This window comes from Engystomops pustulosus, chromosome 10 (genome assembly GCF_040894005.1).
Source record: "Engystomops pustulosus chromosome 10, aEngPut4.maternal, whole genome shotgun sequence".
Lineage (NCBI taxonomy): Eukaryota > Metazoa > Chordata > Amphibia > Anura > Leptodactylidae > Engystomops > Engystomops pustulosus.
The window spans coordinates 50348939-50365538 of NC_092420.1; the positions used below are offsets into that span (position 1 = coordinate 50348939).

At 42.9% G+C, this 16600-nt stretch overlaps 1 pseudogene; it reads right to left on the minus strand.

Moving 5' to 3' along the window:
• Positions 1-7904: 7904 nt before the first annotated feature.
• On the minus strand, positions 7905-9795 carry LOC140105213 (tigger transposable element-derived protein 1-like; annotated as a pseudogene).
• Positions 9796-16600: the final 6805 nt, after the last annotated feature.

Genomic DNA, 16600 nt, shown 5'->3' on the forward strand with positions numbered 1-16600 from the left:
TAAATGAACGTATAACCGACAAAATTTGACCATTCTAAATTTCACCGCCATTTTGATTCAATTACTATGAAGATCTCAAGGGGTTAACAATCTTTGTAAATGCTGTTTCTGATAGCTTGAGGGGTGCAGATTTGAAAATGGATTGGTTATATAGGGGGTTTTGTTGCTAAATATGTAAAATTTGATTTCAAACAGTATTTATCCCCAAAATAGTCAATTCCGAAAATACGGAAAATCGCTATTCGATTTGTAGGCCGCGTGACGTCAAAATAAATTATCCAAACATTTCAAAAATTATGAAAATGTAAAGTAGACAAATGGGAAATGTTATTCTGCAAGTTATTTAGGTGGTAAATTTATCTGCCTGAAAACGCGGTGATTTTGAATTTCGAAAATGGCAAATTTTTCTAAAAATTCATCATTTTTTTCTTTTTTTTGTAAATAAACGCAAAACTTATCAGCCAAAATTTACCACTAAAATGAAGTACAACATGTGGGGAAAAAACAATCTCAGAATCGCTTTGATAAGTAACAGTGTTCAAAAGTTATTACCACAGGAAGAGACACTGGTCAAATTTCAAAAAAAAGTTGCGAGCCTTAACCTGCAAACAGGCTGCGTCCTTAAGGGGTTAAATAGCCATTTGTTATATGTTGTTTGAGCAGGCAAGTCAGATGAAGCGTTACGGGTGTGTGAAAGCCGTCAGTTACCTTGTCTTTGTGTGAGTCCCTGCGTCTCTCCCTCCCTGCTGTAATGTTTTTTGCATGTCATGTTTGTTTGTGAGTATCACCAATAAACTGGATTAAAAGGAGCTACTTCGTTGAGTGCCATTGAACTTTTTCTGTCTTTTCGTATGGATTTTTTGCACTTCTTTAAAGAATCAGAGCACCACCTGCCTCCCACAGACCTGACTCATACCAACGCATGTCTGCTAAACACAATCACCCTGGACTATTAATACACAGAGTAGTGCCATTCAATACTTTTTTCTGGTTGGTTTCTATATTATTATTTTCATTGATGAGGCTGAAAATCCAGGTGTGATGTTTTCAAAGCAATGTTAAAACTTCGGAGACAAAACTGATGCATCACAGAGACAAAACAGAAGAAAAACTGAGACACAACAGAGACAATACACAACAGACGAGCAACTCACGCTAAACATCAACGCCAATGTGAAAGAGCCCTAAGACTGTGAGCTACAGTTGTTAAGAAAACAGCTAAAAGACTATCTTAATATAAAGGCAACAGAAAATTATTAGGAAACAGGATGGCTCACAAAATGTCTCAAATATTAAGTCAATATGTAGACCTGGAGGTTCCAAAACTAATGACATCAAACCAACAGTCGTAAGAATTCCAATCTTTCTATAAACAGCTCTATAACCCACATCCCCATGTATTTCTGGTAGGTGTTAAACTAGACTGCAAAATAAAAGTATGGTTAATGTTATGACATGCACCTCCTAAGACTGAACCCTACTGAAATAAATAAGTTCAATAGACCCATATTGTCAGAGGAGGTCCAAGAGGTCCTTAATTCCCTCCCTGTTCTGCTACCCCATCTTTCCTTCTGTTGTGAAGCTCTTCGCACTGGCGCAACCTTCCCCAAGCAAGCTTTGGAAGCATTAATAACTAATACATAAGTAAGGTAAAAACCACAAAATTTGTGGAACCGATTTAGCCTCTTTGAGAGGATCTTAGCTTAGATCTTATTGCATTATATTACCTGTATAACTACTTGGCAGTAATGCTCTTTTTTGCTCCATTATTATTTGTTGGTTAATACTTACTTATACACATATATTGTTTCTGGACCCTAATTAATATACCACCATCAATGTACAATCATACATAGCTTCTTAGCTTTTCATAGCTATTTTAGATGTTTGTAATTGTATTATTCAATAAAGTTATTGTTTGATCCGTATACACATCTCCTTTGCTTTGTTTTCCATTTCATGTAATTCCTTGGATGTGTAGACCCTTCCCTGGGTAGTGTATTTGTGAAGTAACAAATAAAGCTTTTTGGAAAAAAAAACTGAATGTGAGCTTCCTGTGAAGCCAGCTGTATAGTAGACCACCCTTCTAAGTGCTCAAGTTACAGACTTACTGCAAGTTACAGACTTACTCAAGGTACCTTTCAAAGGTCTACTGTAGTCATATTGCCCAATTTCATTATTGAACAGCTACAAGACTTGCTAAAATCATATTTAATATTGGGTTGGACCAGTCAGGGTTTATCCTTAATCAAAATATACATACCAACATACAAGATTATTTTCTGTCGTTCAGTTGGGAAGCGGTGGAGCCTGTTTCTTCCTGTCATTGGATGTCACTTAGGCTTTGACAGGGTGGAGTTGGTCTTTTTATGGAAAATATTGGAGTCATTTGGGTTTGGTGAGAATTTTGTGATAGTTGCGTATTATATACGCAAAAGTGTATATATTGTGGACCATCTGTACACTAATTATTAATCAAGAGCTTTGCCTCTCACAGGCTTAGGGATTTAGATGTGAGGGGGGAGGGAATACAGTAATATAATATGGGGAAGATATCATTTGTGATTGTCTGACTCAAATGAAGCTGTCCCTGCAATTATGACTGTTGAGAAATTTTGTAAACTTTCTGGTTTTGATATTAATGGGTCCAAGTCCACACTGCTCCATCTTGAGGATATTGATCAACAACTTGTTGTGAGAAACCCCATCAGTCTTTTAAATATTTGGGTGCTATAATCAGCGGATAGATTAAGCAAATTGCTCAACTAAATTTGAGCCTCTTATTAGGGAACGTAAAGGAAGAAATAAATATATGGGCCAAAATTCCTTTCTCCACTTCTAATAGAGTAGTTCTTATAAAGCTGACTCTGCTTCTACAGATACCTTATTTTGACCATTATTTTGGGATTGATAACATTTTTAACCCCTTCCCAATGTGCGCCATACTATTATGTTGGGTGTGGGTACATGGAGTGGACTCATGGAATGAGCCCTCTCCCAAGCCGGTAAGTCTTTGCTTACCGGGCATCTTATTGCTTGTTCATGATCATACTCTGCAATACTGATGTATTGCAGAGTTTTGGCTGTGTCAGCCAATGCACTTGCATAGGCGGACAATGTGCCTTTATGATGACGCCATAGATGCCATCTTACTGGCACTGCTTGCAGGCAGCCGTGGGGTCCTGATCGGAACTTGGGGCTGCCGTAGGAACGATTGGCGCCCGCTGAAGACAGCACGTTGTGGGGGAGGGGTGGGGGTGCGATTGTGAAGGAAACACCCCCCAAAGGCAGTTTAAATGCCATGGTCACATCAACCAAGGCATTTAACGGATTAAACACCCTCGATCAGAGCCCACTCCGACCATGGGTGTTACAATGTTACACATTGTGTATCCCGATGCTGGTTCTGCGCAGACCTCAAGCTGAACCGGCATCAGCTCTGCATTCAATATATTGAACGCTGAGCGTTAAGTCACTGTGCTCAGCGTCTGATATATCGGATCCTGAGCAGACATGGGTTAATATAGTTTAAAGGAAGTCTACCATCAAAATCAAGCATGATAAACCAGGTACACTTAGGCCTCTTGCACACTAGCGTTGCGTTTCACGTCAGGGTGCAATGCGTGAAAAACTGACGTTTTTGCTGCGTTTTTGTTTCATTTTTGTTCGCGTTTTTTTGCGTTTTCGGTGCGTTTTTCACGCACGTTTTTTTAAGTCAATGGGACTTTTTCAAAGGGACCAAGGTTCGGGAATAAAATGTTTTATTTAATTGAAAAATAATGTCTTCTGATAAGTTGCAAACATCTGCGATCTATTCTTCACTGTTCCGCGCGCGTATATTATCTCCCGACAAGTTAGCAGATGTGAAGAACAGTGAAGAATAGAATAAAAACAGTGAACACAGTGAACACAGTGAACACAGGATCATTTAAGATAAAAACACAGTGCAGAACACAGTGCAGAATAGATTACAGATGTTCGGCACATCTGCTTACTTGTCGGGAGATACGCGCGGAGCGGTGCGAACAAAATAGCATGTGAAGAACAATATATATGTGTGAAGAAGACATTGCAGATGTTTCCATACATCTGCAATGTCTTCTTCACACATATATATTGTTCTTCACATGCTATTTTGTTCGCACCGCTACGCGCGTATCTCCCGACAAGTAAGCAGATGTGCCGAACATCTGTAATCTATTCTGCACTGTGTTCTGCACTGTGTTTTTATCTTAAATGATCCTGTGTTCACTGTGTTCACTGTGTTCACTGTTTTTATTCTATTCTTCACTGTTCTTCATTGTGTTTTTTTAATTAAATGATCGTTCGCGAGCAGGGGAAATACTGTTATACTGGTCACCTAGCAACCCTTACGTTTAAAACGCATTGCACTCGCATTGCACTTGCAATGTTTGCGAGTGCAATGCGTTTTTGATACGTCCCCATAGACTTGAATGGGGCGTGAAAAATGCGCGTGAATCGCAAAAATAGAGCATGCTGCGATTTTGACGCGCGTGCAAACGAACGCAAGCACGCGCGTTGAAAACCACGCAAATGGAGAAAGACCCATTGAATACAATGGGACAGAGTGCAATGCGAGTTCTGAGCGTCAAATGCACGCGCAGAACTCGCGCGTGAAAAACGCCAGTGGAGAAGGGGCCTTACTCATAGATACTGGCACTGTGACTGTGTTAATCTTCTTAAATGTATTATCCATGGCCTCCTTCCCTCTAAAATCCACATTTTCAATTATGCTAATGAGCCTGAAGGGCTCCTAATGCTGTTAGCAGAGTTCATATATGCTGCCACTTCACAAACTGTTAATCGGTCTCATTCTCCCCCTGCTCTCTCAGCACTTCATCTCTCCCTCTTCCTGATGTAATCTCACAGAGGCAGAGAATTTTTCAGCACACCCTGGGAGCGTAACTGTAGCAACCTGTGAGCTGCAGCACAGAGGGGCTCTGGTAACACCCAAATGAGACCTTCAGGTTAAGTTTATATTAAAAGGATGGAGGCCATGCATAAAAATATAAGAAGATTAGCACAGTCACTATGCCTGGATCTATGTGTAAGTGTCCCTGATTTATCATGCATGGTTTTGATTGTAGATTGAAGTTTATATGTACACTGGAAAAAGTGGAAATAATCTAGACATCTACTTGACATCAAATTGAAGCTCAGCTCAACTATATTCAAAGAAAAGAAATAAGTAATTACTCAATTACTCTGCCTCATGGGCAGTTGTGTAAATGTAATACATTACAAGGACTATAACATCTCTGTCATTCTCTTCAATATCTGGCAACTTATTATATATCATTACATCATAAGTAAAAGCATGAAGGGTGCAGTTCACACCATATCCCATACCCACACAATGTAGTTGTACAAAAACACAAAGGGAATACGTATTGAATCCTTTTGTGGGACATTGAAATCAGGTTGTTTTATCTAAAACAAAAGACTAGAAAATATAAACAAATTGCAGAAAACATAGTAGTAGATCGCATCACATTGTATTCAGAAAATACTAACTTTCATTTTAATTATTTTACTTTTCTCTATGAATTTTTTCATTAATTTGTAGAATATTATTAACTAAAATATTATTACCCATTCATTCTGTAAAAGCAAAGCTCCATGAAATTGTGTTGCACATTGTGAATTAATAGGAAATATTAAACAAAAGTACTACATGATGTTGGTAATAAATATAAGATGTTCGGTCTGTGTGTAGAAAATCTACAAGATGACAGCTGGAGAGGTTGACAGGAGGTTATTATGTGCACCTAATCTGCTAGAACTGTTAATAAGGCATTAGAGAGATCACATCACCTTGCCATCCCTAGTCAAGTGAATTTATGGTAATTTATATTCTGCTTGTGTTATAGGCCATGTAATATAAGTTGTACCCTGTCGTTCTCTTTTTCACACTTTAAGTATTGAGGGTGTTCTGTGAGTAATATTACTGTGGACAGCCAGGAAGAGCTGCACAAGTGCTTTGCAATACTCAGTACTGTGCTTTAATTGGATTGTCACTTAAGGTAAGTAGTATAGCAACAAAGCTTATGCAACATACTGTCAATTGGTGTCAGTTTCATGTAACATCAATCCCTTTCTTGAGAAGAACTACTTGTTGGTAGTTCTGAGTTTGACAATAAGATATATAGCTTTAAGAGAATAATATTCTATAATAGGTCGAATTTAAAGAGAGTTTGGCTATTAAAGGGGTATTCTCATCTGGGCATTCACATTCAGTTCCATTATTCTGCCATATGTATACATTTCTTTAATTAGATGTTATTACATTTTTTACCTGTGTGAAGTTATTTTCTCATAAATGTAGTCATATGGTCCCTTAGTCACAAGACTGTGTCCTTAGATACGACCACCTGGAGTGATTGCTCAAAGAAACAAAAGGTTTTTGTATATGAAATGTCTAGAAGTTACTGCATGTCCCACAACCCTCCCGTGGTAATGAACACTGAAGCCAGGTGGTCAGGCAGGGCTCAATAGTGCATGTGTGGCCATTGCTGCCAAAATGTTAGGTGGTCGTATCCAAGGAAACTATTTTGTTTCTAAAGGACAACATGGCTACATTTTTGAGAAATTATCTTCACACAGGAACTTTTTTTTAAATAAAATCCAATTGAAGAAATGTTTACATATGATAAGTGAATTAAACTCAATATGAATGCCCAGGTATAAATACCCCTTTAAGGGTGTTTTTACTTTTTTGTTTAGAAAGACGGTGCTTTAAGTTACAATGTGAATTTCTGATACATAGAAAGTGCACTAAAGGGTTTTAGAAAGTAAATGTAAATGTGTCAGTGAGCAAGTCCCTTGATAATCTAACTGAACTGCCGAGTCACATACAGAGAAATATATTGTAGCATAAAACATCTCAACATAGTACCATAAAATTATGTTTTTTTTGGTTTGATATTAAAGCATGCCATCTCTTGGTTCTCTTCTTCACAGCATCTAAACAGATCAGGTTAAATAAAAATTCAGGTCCATCAAATATAACCTTTTATCCTAAAATGTTGATCAAGTGGAATCAAAAGAAACCAATGAGGGGCCTTATCCTTTATGACTCCAGTATCACTCTGTGGATAAACATTCAATCCCATAATGGAATGTACAGTAGTCCTCATAACATGGGGTACTCAGGTTTTGCTTAAACTTGTCCATTGTAGCACCCATCAACATTATATGGCATCATTGCACTTACGGTAAGGTATTACTATTTATGATAATGATAAAACAATATTCCTCTAGATGTAGAGGTTGTCCCTGTCTTCATCTCAAGCCTAGTACTAAAAAGAGAGACTACACATAGATCTGTACTGTCAATTCAAATACAGGTAGTCCTCGACTTACGACGTTGATCCGTTCTTACGCGGTGTCGTAAACCAAATTTCGACGTATGTCGGATCATAAGGTCATACAGTACTGTACCATAATAACAGTACAGTACTGCGAACACTTAGCCTATCCAAACACCTATCCTAATACAGTACCCTACATAATTATCAATAAACATAGGCACAGTAAAATATTGTGCAGTATAGTACGTTTAATAATGAAATACTGTACTGTAAGTGCTGTAACAGTAATAAACAGTGTACTGTACTGTAATAAACAATGTAACAATTCCAAAGAGAGAACAGGCTTACTTATTGGGAGGAGGCTGCAGAAGGTGCTGGAGATACTGGGGCAGCTGAGGTAGAGGGTACAGGATCTGTTGCAGGATTTGTTGCAGGCCTCTCTACCTTCTTGAAGTACTGCTGCAGGTTAGTTTGGAAGGAGACCATCTTCTTCTCCTCCAAGATCTCCTTGTAACAGCTAAGGGAACTCCTCTGGCAACCCTAGTGTACCTTTCCATGTTGGAATCCTCAGCTTCAAACCTTGGCAACCCTTCCAAAACCTGCTGCCAAGCCCTGCCTTGTAAATCTCTTAGTTTCTGGGGTTGTTTTGTCTTCCTCTTCCTCTATCATCTGCTTCTCCAGTTGAATAAGGTCCTCAACAGATAACTCCTCTCCATGAGATGCCAATAGCTCTGCGACATCATCCTCCTCCACCTCCAGATTCATTGTCTTACTCATATCAACAACGTTCTTTATGACGCTAGTCACTGACTCTTGGACCTCTGTGACATTATTCACAAACTGGTGACAGTTTTTTCCACACACCATTTATACTGGTCTGCTTAACCTCATCCCAGGAATCAGCAATGATATTCACAGCATCAAGGATGTTGTATGTTTTCCAAAAGTCCTTGAGAGTCAAGTCCTTATCCTTTTCAGTTGCTGCTAAAGCATTACCAATGACCCTTTATAGGTAGTAGGCCTTGAATGTAGCAATGACTCCTTGGTCCATAGGCTGTATTAAGGCAGTGGTATTAGGTGGAAGGTAAACCACCTTGACATTAGGGTTAATGTCATCCAGATGGACAGGGTGTCCAGGGGCATTTTCCAGAATTAGCAACACCTTAAAGGGGATATCCTTGGAGGTACAATACCGCTTCATGTCTGGCACAAAATGGTTGGTGAACCAGTCATGAAACACTGCAAGTGTCACCCATGCCTTCCTATTAGACTTCCAGATGACTAAGAAAAAGGGGGAGAGAGGAGAAAGTAGAGAGCGGGGGCGCTCGATGTGTAGAGTTTCCTCAGTAATAGTGGTTTAGTGCCTAAGCAAAGTGTGCACTCACCTTCTTATGTTGTGCTAATGGCACAACACATATCATCGCACATCGGGTGGAACGGGGTGCAGCCTTCAGAGAATAGATTCAGCGGTGGTACCGATGAAGAAAATGGCAGTTGAGGGTTTCCGTTACTTGAAACCTGGTGGACTATCCCTTTTTGGACAAAGACCCAGCGCACTACGTTCCAAAGATTGGTTTATTAGATAAATAAAACTGGTTAAGATCAAGACGTGTTTCGGATCCGGAATGGATCCTTCTTCAGTTGTTTTTACCTTTTACCTTTACTTCCAGATGACTGGTAGATGACCTTTTAAAATACCCTTGAGGGCCCTTGGATTCTCAGCCTGATATACCAGCGTGGGCTTCAGTTTGTAGTCGCCAGCAGCATTGCCCCCAAGAAGCAAAGTCAGTCTTTCCTTGCCGACTTTATGACCTGGTGCTGTCTTCTCCTCCTTGGCGATGTACGTACGGTTAGGCAAACGTTTCCAGAACAAGCCTGTCTCATCCACGTTGAACACTTGTTGAGCACAGTAACCACCCTCCTCAATTATCTTAGCCAATTCTTTAGGAAACTCAGTTGCTGCTTTCTCATCAGCACTAGCAGCTTCACCTTGTACTTTAATGTTATGGAAATTGGCACGATCCTTAAACCTCATAAACCAACCCCTACTTGCCACAAATTCTTCACTTTGACTTCCTTCCCCCTTTTCTCTTTTCAAAACCTCAAACAGTTGCCTAGCCTTCCCCTGAATAACCATAAAACTCACAGGGATACGGCGTTGATTTTGGTCTTCCAACCAAAGCACCAATAATCTTTCCATCTCAATAATAAGCCCACTACGCTGCTTTGTTATCACTGTTGCTTTCATAGGAGCAGGTCCTTTCACATGTTCAAGGATACGATCTTTATCCTTGATAATCGTAGCAACAGTCGAACTACTAAGTCCTAATGACCTGACAATTTCTGTCGCTGTTTCCCCCTTCTCTGATTGCCTTATGATACCTACTTTCACCTCCATGGTGATGGCCTTCCTTTTCTTTGATGCACTGGTATCAGATGAGTATACCTTTCGTTTGGGAGCCATAATGAAGGGTGTTATGGCGTGCAGGAGACTCGTTTTTCTCATGTACAGTAACGGGGTACAGTGTGCAGTACTCTATGACTTCCGGCGCACGTACAGTTTGACTTACGACGCAAAACCGCGGAATGAGCCATATAAAGCGTCGTAACCACGAAACGACGTAACCCGAGACCGTCGTAACCCGAGGACTACCTGTATATTGAAATTTTAATGAAGAACTATAAACTACAAAACCGTTTGCCTAACTCTACAGTAATCTAATATAAACAATTCTCTAATTTACTCTCATTAGATATCAGCAACCTTTTGCCTGCTAGCGGGGGTTTTACCTTGTACCCTGCCACACTTTGTTTATATTGGTTGCCAGGGGATTCCGTATCTGGACTCTGTAGAGGAGGGTGGGTAGATTTGGTTGCGAGGGGCATCAGGAGTCGATCTGTAGCTGCTGGGTGGAGGAGAACATCAGAGCTTAGGCTGAATGCATCAGATCATGTACAGACAGCACAGTATGGGGCAGATTTATCAAGTGTCTGAAAGTCAGAATATTTCCTGGCAACTAATCACAGCTCCCCTTGAAAATATTTATGAGCACTGGTAAAATGAAAGCTGAGCTGTGATTGGTTGCCATGGGCAACTGGAAATATTCTGACTTTCAGACACTTGATAAATCTGCCCCAATATATTCATATATAAAACCTCTTTGAACAGACCTCTTTGCACAGAAAAATGGTGGTTTGGCAGATAAAGGGTAACTTCCATAGAGTATAATGGAAAAAAAAATCAGACATTGCATTAAAAAAAACAGTCTTTCAGTGAGGGGTCCTCTCAGGTAGTCTTTTGGAAATGTTTCTCTGTATGTGTATACATATAAGTATACTGTGGTGTTGCCATGTATTCATCTTTTTATTTATGTAGGTGTTTTCCTACATAGAGTATATAAAACCCCAAGTTTGCTTTTAGAATAGGGGTTTGTTCAGATTCCAACTGCCCTCGTTGGGAATGTGGGAGGTTGGACAGATTCTGGAGGGAAGTACTCCAAGTAATCAGAACAGTCCTATCCGTTGACCTTGAGCTGGACCCTAGGATATGTCTGCTAGGTATTATCGAACTGGAGGAGCTGGATAAGGTGACTAAGCAATGCATATTAAAACTGTTATATTTGGCCCCTAAGGCTGTAGCGGGCAGATGGATCCAGAGTTTGCCTCCTACTAAAAAATTATTTGTATAATAGGTCAATAACATCATTAGACTTGAGTGGGTGTATATTTAAATGAAAATGCCCAAAGAAATTTGAGAAACTGTGGGGTAGATGGATAGATACGCCAGACCTGCCATGTAGGGTGCTCCTAAATTTGGGTTAAAGTCTTAGCTACCATCTGTTGGCCTTAGGCCAGTGAATAGTGACCCTTGTGTTCTAAAATATAGATTTGCCGTACTTATATGTCTGCTAGCAAGCACTGTCATTTCCATGCTGTACTCAGAACTACACTATGTATATGCTTTTATATCCTGCCATGTAGTGGTAGCAGCACCATTGCGGGGCTAGGGGGAGGGGAAGTTATGTATGTCTTATGTAATTTGAAGTGTGTTTTTTCTTTTCTGTCTTATACCTATTATGTCATAAAAAATGTAATTTGTTAAATAAAAATAATTGATAAAAAAAAAAATTATTATTTGTAGTATTTGCCGCAATGTGTGAATCAATAATAATTTATTAGAAAGTAAAAACTAAAAATGAAGTTTATTGGTGATGCATTTTTTTTAATGAATATATTTGAAAAATGAGGATATAGTATTGACCCTTGTGGCACTGATAACTTCTACCCAATATGATGATCAGCCATTAAGGACCAGGCAACCCAATTGCACAAATTTCCCCTGGTCCCATATACACAACATCCTCAGGGTCTGTTAAGTGCAGTCTAGAACTTACCTCCTCATGAACGCTATTCAGATAAGTCAGAGAGGACTAACCTAATAAACCCATGTTGAGGCTATGCTATTATCCTTAAGATTCTCTAAAATAACATACCTGAAATGCAACTCCAATATTTTTCCATAGTCCAAGGAACCAGAAATTCCAGTCACAATCCCTTACTTGCTAGACCTGAAGTTGTGCAACATCTGTGATCTGATAATGGTGGAGCACACAGCTTAGAATAGCCATTAGAGATGAGCGAGCACTAAAATGCTCGGGTACTCGTTATTCGAGACGAACTTTTCCCGATGCTCGAGTGCTCGTCTCGAATAACGAGCCCCATTGAAGTCAATGGGAGACTCGAGCATTTTTCAAGGGGACCAAGGCTCTGCACAGGGATGCTTGGCCAAACACCTGGGAACCTCAGAAAAGGATGGAAACACCACGGAAATGGACAGGAAACAGCAGGGACAGCATGCATGGATGCCTCTGAGAATGCTTAAATGCACCATTATGCCAAAATTATGGGCAACAGCATGGCCATGACAGAGTGACAGAATGAAGCTAGATAGCATCTAAAACATCCAATAATTGACCCTGACACTATAGGGGACGGCATGCAGAGGCAGCGGCAGCAGCGGCAGGCTAGAGAGTGGCATGGCGACATACCCTAAATGGACTCAGGCTTCAAACCAATGGGTGGCAGAGAGGAACCAAAGGAGGTGAGCAAGAAGCGCTCAAATAATATCGGTACATGATAAAAGTTTGCCAGTATATTTTGTGGATTACACAGCAGGGTGGCGACAAAGTTAACATGGAAGCCATGAAAACAACCCAAAATTCTGCATGACACAGCTCGTTTGATAAGGGGACCATGTATGGAGGCAGTGAACTAGTAGTAGATTAAAGGTGCTGCAGTTAAAACTATGTTAGTTGGATCTTGGCATGGAGCTGGCGCTCCGCTGCCAGGCGAGCTTTCGCCAATCCAAGCCCCTGTCTCTAGCCTACTCCCCAAACAGCACTTCTAAGAACCTTTTGTATAAGATCAAGTGTAGTAGCGTTCTTATAAGTTTAGGATATGGCGGGTGAGGGGAATGTAAACAGATGCGCAAGAAGCGCTGAAATAATATTGGTAAATGATAAAAGTTTGCCAGTATATTTTGTGGATTACACAGCAGGGTGGCGACAAAGTTAACAAGTTTGTTGTGGAAGCCATGAAAACAACCCAAAATTCTGTCTGACACAGCTCGTTTGATAAGGGGACCATGTATGCCTACAGTTGTAGGCAGCTATATGGACGACTTTTGGAGGTAGCAATGGAGACAACGTGTGGAGGCTGCTATGGAGACAATTTAATTTGGATAGTGCCTGTATGTGGCAGTCCAAAAAAGTTTTCAAACCAGAGGAGCAGGTAGGTGGCCCTCCAGAAAAATGAAATAGATTGAGTGCCTGTATGTGGCAGTCCAAAAAAGTTTTCAAACCAGAGGAGCAGGTAGGTGGCCCTCCAGAAAAATGAAATAGATTGAGTGCCTGTATGTGGCAGTCCAAAAAAGTTTTCAAACCAGAGGAGCAGGTAGGTGGCCCTCCAGAAAAATGAAATAGATTGAGTGCCTGTATGTGGCAGTCCAAAAAAGTTTTCAAACCAGAGGAGCAGGTAGGTGGCCCTCCAGAAAAATTTAATAGATTGAGTGCCTGTATGTGGCACTCCCAAAAATTATTTAAAACAGAGGACCGGGTAGGTGGCCCTCCAGAAAAATTAAATGCATAAAGTACTATAGCTAGAGCCAGTGGGCCCTGTCAAAAAATAGCCAGTTTCCTCTGCTTTAGTGTACAAAGAGGAGGAGAAGGAGGAAAATGAGGAGGAGGAGTGCATAAATTATTCAGGTTGAGCTTCCTTCACCTGGTGGAGATTGGAAATTATGAGAAATCCAGGCTTTATTCATCTTAATAAGCGTCAGCCTGTCAGCGCTGTCAGTCGACAGGCGTGTACGCTTATCGGTGATGATGCCACCAGCTGCACTGAAAACCCGCTCGGACAAAACGCTAGCGGCAGGGCAGGCAAGAACCTCCAAGGCGTACAGCGCCAGTTCGTGCCACATGTCCAACTTTGAAACCCAGTAGTTGTAGGGAGCAGTGTGATCATTTAGGACGGTGGTATGGTCAGCTACGTACTCCCTCACCATCTTTCTGTAAAGATCAGCCCTATTCTGCCGAGACTGGGGACAGGTGACAGTGTCTTGCTGGGGTGACATAAAGCTGGCAAAAGCCTTGTAAAGCGTACCCTTGCCAGTGCTGGACAAGCTGCCTGCTTGCCTACTCTCCCTCGCTACTTGTCCCGCAGAACTACGCACTCTGCCGCTAGCGCTGTCAGAAGGGAAATACTGTTTCAGCTTGTGCACCAGGGCCTGCTGGTATTCATGCATTCTCACACTCCTTTCCTCTCCAGGGATGAGAGTGGAAAGATTTTGCTTGTACCGTGGGTCCAGGAGAGTGAATACCCAGTAATCGGTGCTGGAATAAATTCTTTGAACGCGAGGGTCACGGGATAGGCAGCCTAGCATGAAATCTGCCGTATGCGCCAGAGTACCAACGCGTAAGAATTCACTCCCCTCACTGGCCTGACTGTCCATTTCCTCCTCCTCCAACTCCTCCAACTCCTCTTCTTCTGCCCATACACGCTGAACAGTGAAGGACTGAACAATGGTCCCCTCTTGTGTCTCGCCAACATTCTCCTCCTCTTCCTCCTCATCCTCCTCCACCTCCACCTCCTCCGATATGCGCTGAGAAACAGACCTAAGGGTGCTTTGGCTATCAACAAGGGAATCTTCTTCTCCCGTCTCTTATGACGAGCGCAAAGCTTCCGACTTCATGCTGATCAGAGAGTTTTTCAACAGGCCAAGCAGCGGGATGGTGAGGCTGATGATGGCGGCATCGCCACTGACCATCTGTGTTGACTCCTCGAAGTTACTCAGCACCTGACAGATATCAGACATCCACGTCCACTCCTCATTGTAGACTTGAGGAAGCTGACTGACCTGACTACCAGTTCTGGTGGAAGTTGACATCTGGCAGTCTACAATCGCTCTGCGCTGCTGGTAAACTCTGGATAACATTATTAATGTTGAATTCCACCTCGTGGGCACGTCGCACAACAGTTGGTGAGCGGGCAGTTGGAGGCGGCGCTGCGCTGCCCTGAGAGTGGCAGCATCTGTGCTGGACTTCCTGAAATGCGCACAGATGCGGCACACCTTCATGAGCAAATCAGACAGATTGGGGTATGTCTTGAGGAAACGCTGAACTATCAGATTTAACACATGGGCCAGGCATGGCACATGTGTCAGTCTGCCGAGTTGCAGAGCCGCCACCAGGTTACGGCCGTTATCACACACAACCATGCCTGGCTTCAGGTTCAGCGGTGCCAGCCACAGATGAGTCTGTGCCGTGATGCCCTGTAATAGTTCTTGGGCGGTGTGCCTTTTATCGCCTAGGCTCAGCAGTTTGAGCACCGCCTGCTGTCGCTTAGCGACGGCACTGCTGCTGTGCCTAAAGCTAGCGACTGATGGCGCCATGCCCACGGATGGTAGTTCGGAGGAGGAGGTGGAGGAGGGGTGGGAGGAGGAGGAGGCATAGTATGCCTTAAAGATCTGGACCGAGGTAGGCCCCGAAATCCTCGGCGTCGGCAGTATATGACCAGCCGCAGGGTCAGACTCGGTCCCAGCCTCCACCAAGTTAACCCAATGTGCCGTCAGCGATATATAGTGGCCCTGCCCGGCAGCACTCGTCCACGTGTCCGTGGTCAGGTGGACCTTGTCAGAAACGGCGTTGGTCAGGGCACGGATGATGTTGTCTGACACGTGCTGGTGCAGGGCTGGGACGGCACATCGGGAAAAGTAGTGGCGGCTGGGGATCGAATACCGAGGGGCGGCCGCCGCCATGAGGTTGCGAAAGGCCTCGGTCTCTACTAGCCTATAGGGCAGCATCTCCAGGCTAAGCAATTTGGAGATGTGGACATTAAGGGCTTGGGCGTGCGGTTGGGTTGCACTATATTTCTGTTTCCGCTCCAGCGTCTGGGGTATGGAGAGCTGAACGCTGGTGGATGCTGTGGAGGATCGTGGAGGCGACGATGGGGTTTTTGTGGCAGGGTCCTTGGCAGGGGGCTGACTATCAGCTGACACAGGGGAAGGAGCAGTGGTGTGCACGGCCGGAGGTGAACGGGCTTGGTGCCACTGAGTGGGGTGTTTAGCATTCATATGCCTGCGCATACTGGTGGTAGTTAAGCTAGTAGTGGTGGAACCCCTGATGATCCTGGTTTGGCAAAGTTTGCACACCACAGTCCATCGGTCATCCGGTGTTTCCTTAAAGAACCTCCAGACTTCTGAAAATCTAGCCCTCGCCACGGGAGCTTCACTACGTGACACATTTGGTGCTGATGCACCTGCTCTGGCCCTGCCTCTCCGTCTGGCCCCACCACTGCTTCTTCCAACCTGTTCTGGTCGAGGACTCTCCTCCGTCTCAGAAGCACTGTGTTCACCCGGCCTCTCAACCCAGCTTGGGTCTGTCACCTCATCATCCTCCGATCCCTCAGTCTGCTCCCCCCTCGGACTTCCTGCCCTGACAACAACTTCACCACTGTCTGACAACCGTGTCTCCTCATCGTCGGACACCTCTTTACACACTTCTTCCACTACGTCAAGAAGGTCATCATCACCCACAGACTGCGACTGGTGGAAAACCTGGGCATCGGAAAATTGCTCAGCAGCAACCGGACAAGTGGTTTGTGACTGTGGGAAGGGTCCAGAAAACAGTTCCTCAGAGTATGCCGGTTCGAATGCCAAATTTTCCTGGGAGGGGGCAGACTGGGGGGGAGGAGGCTGAGGTGCAGGAGCTGGA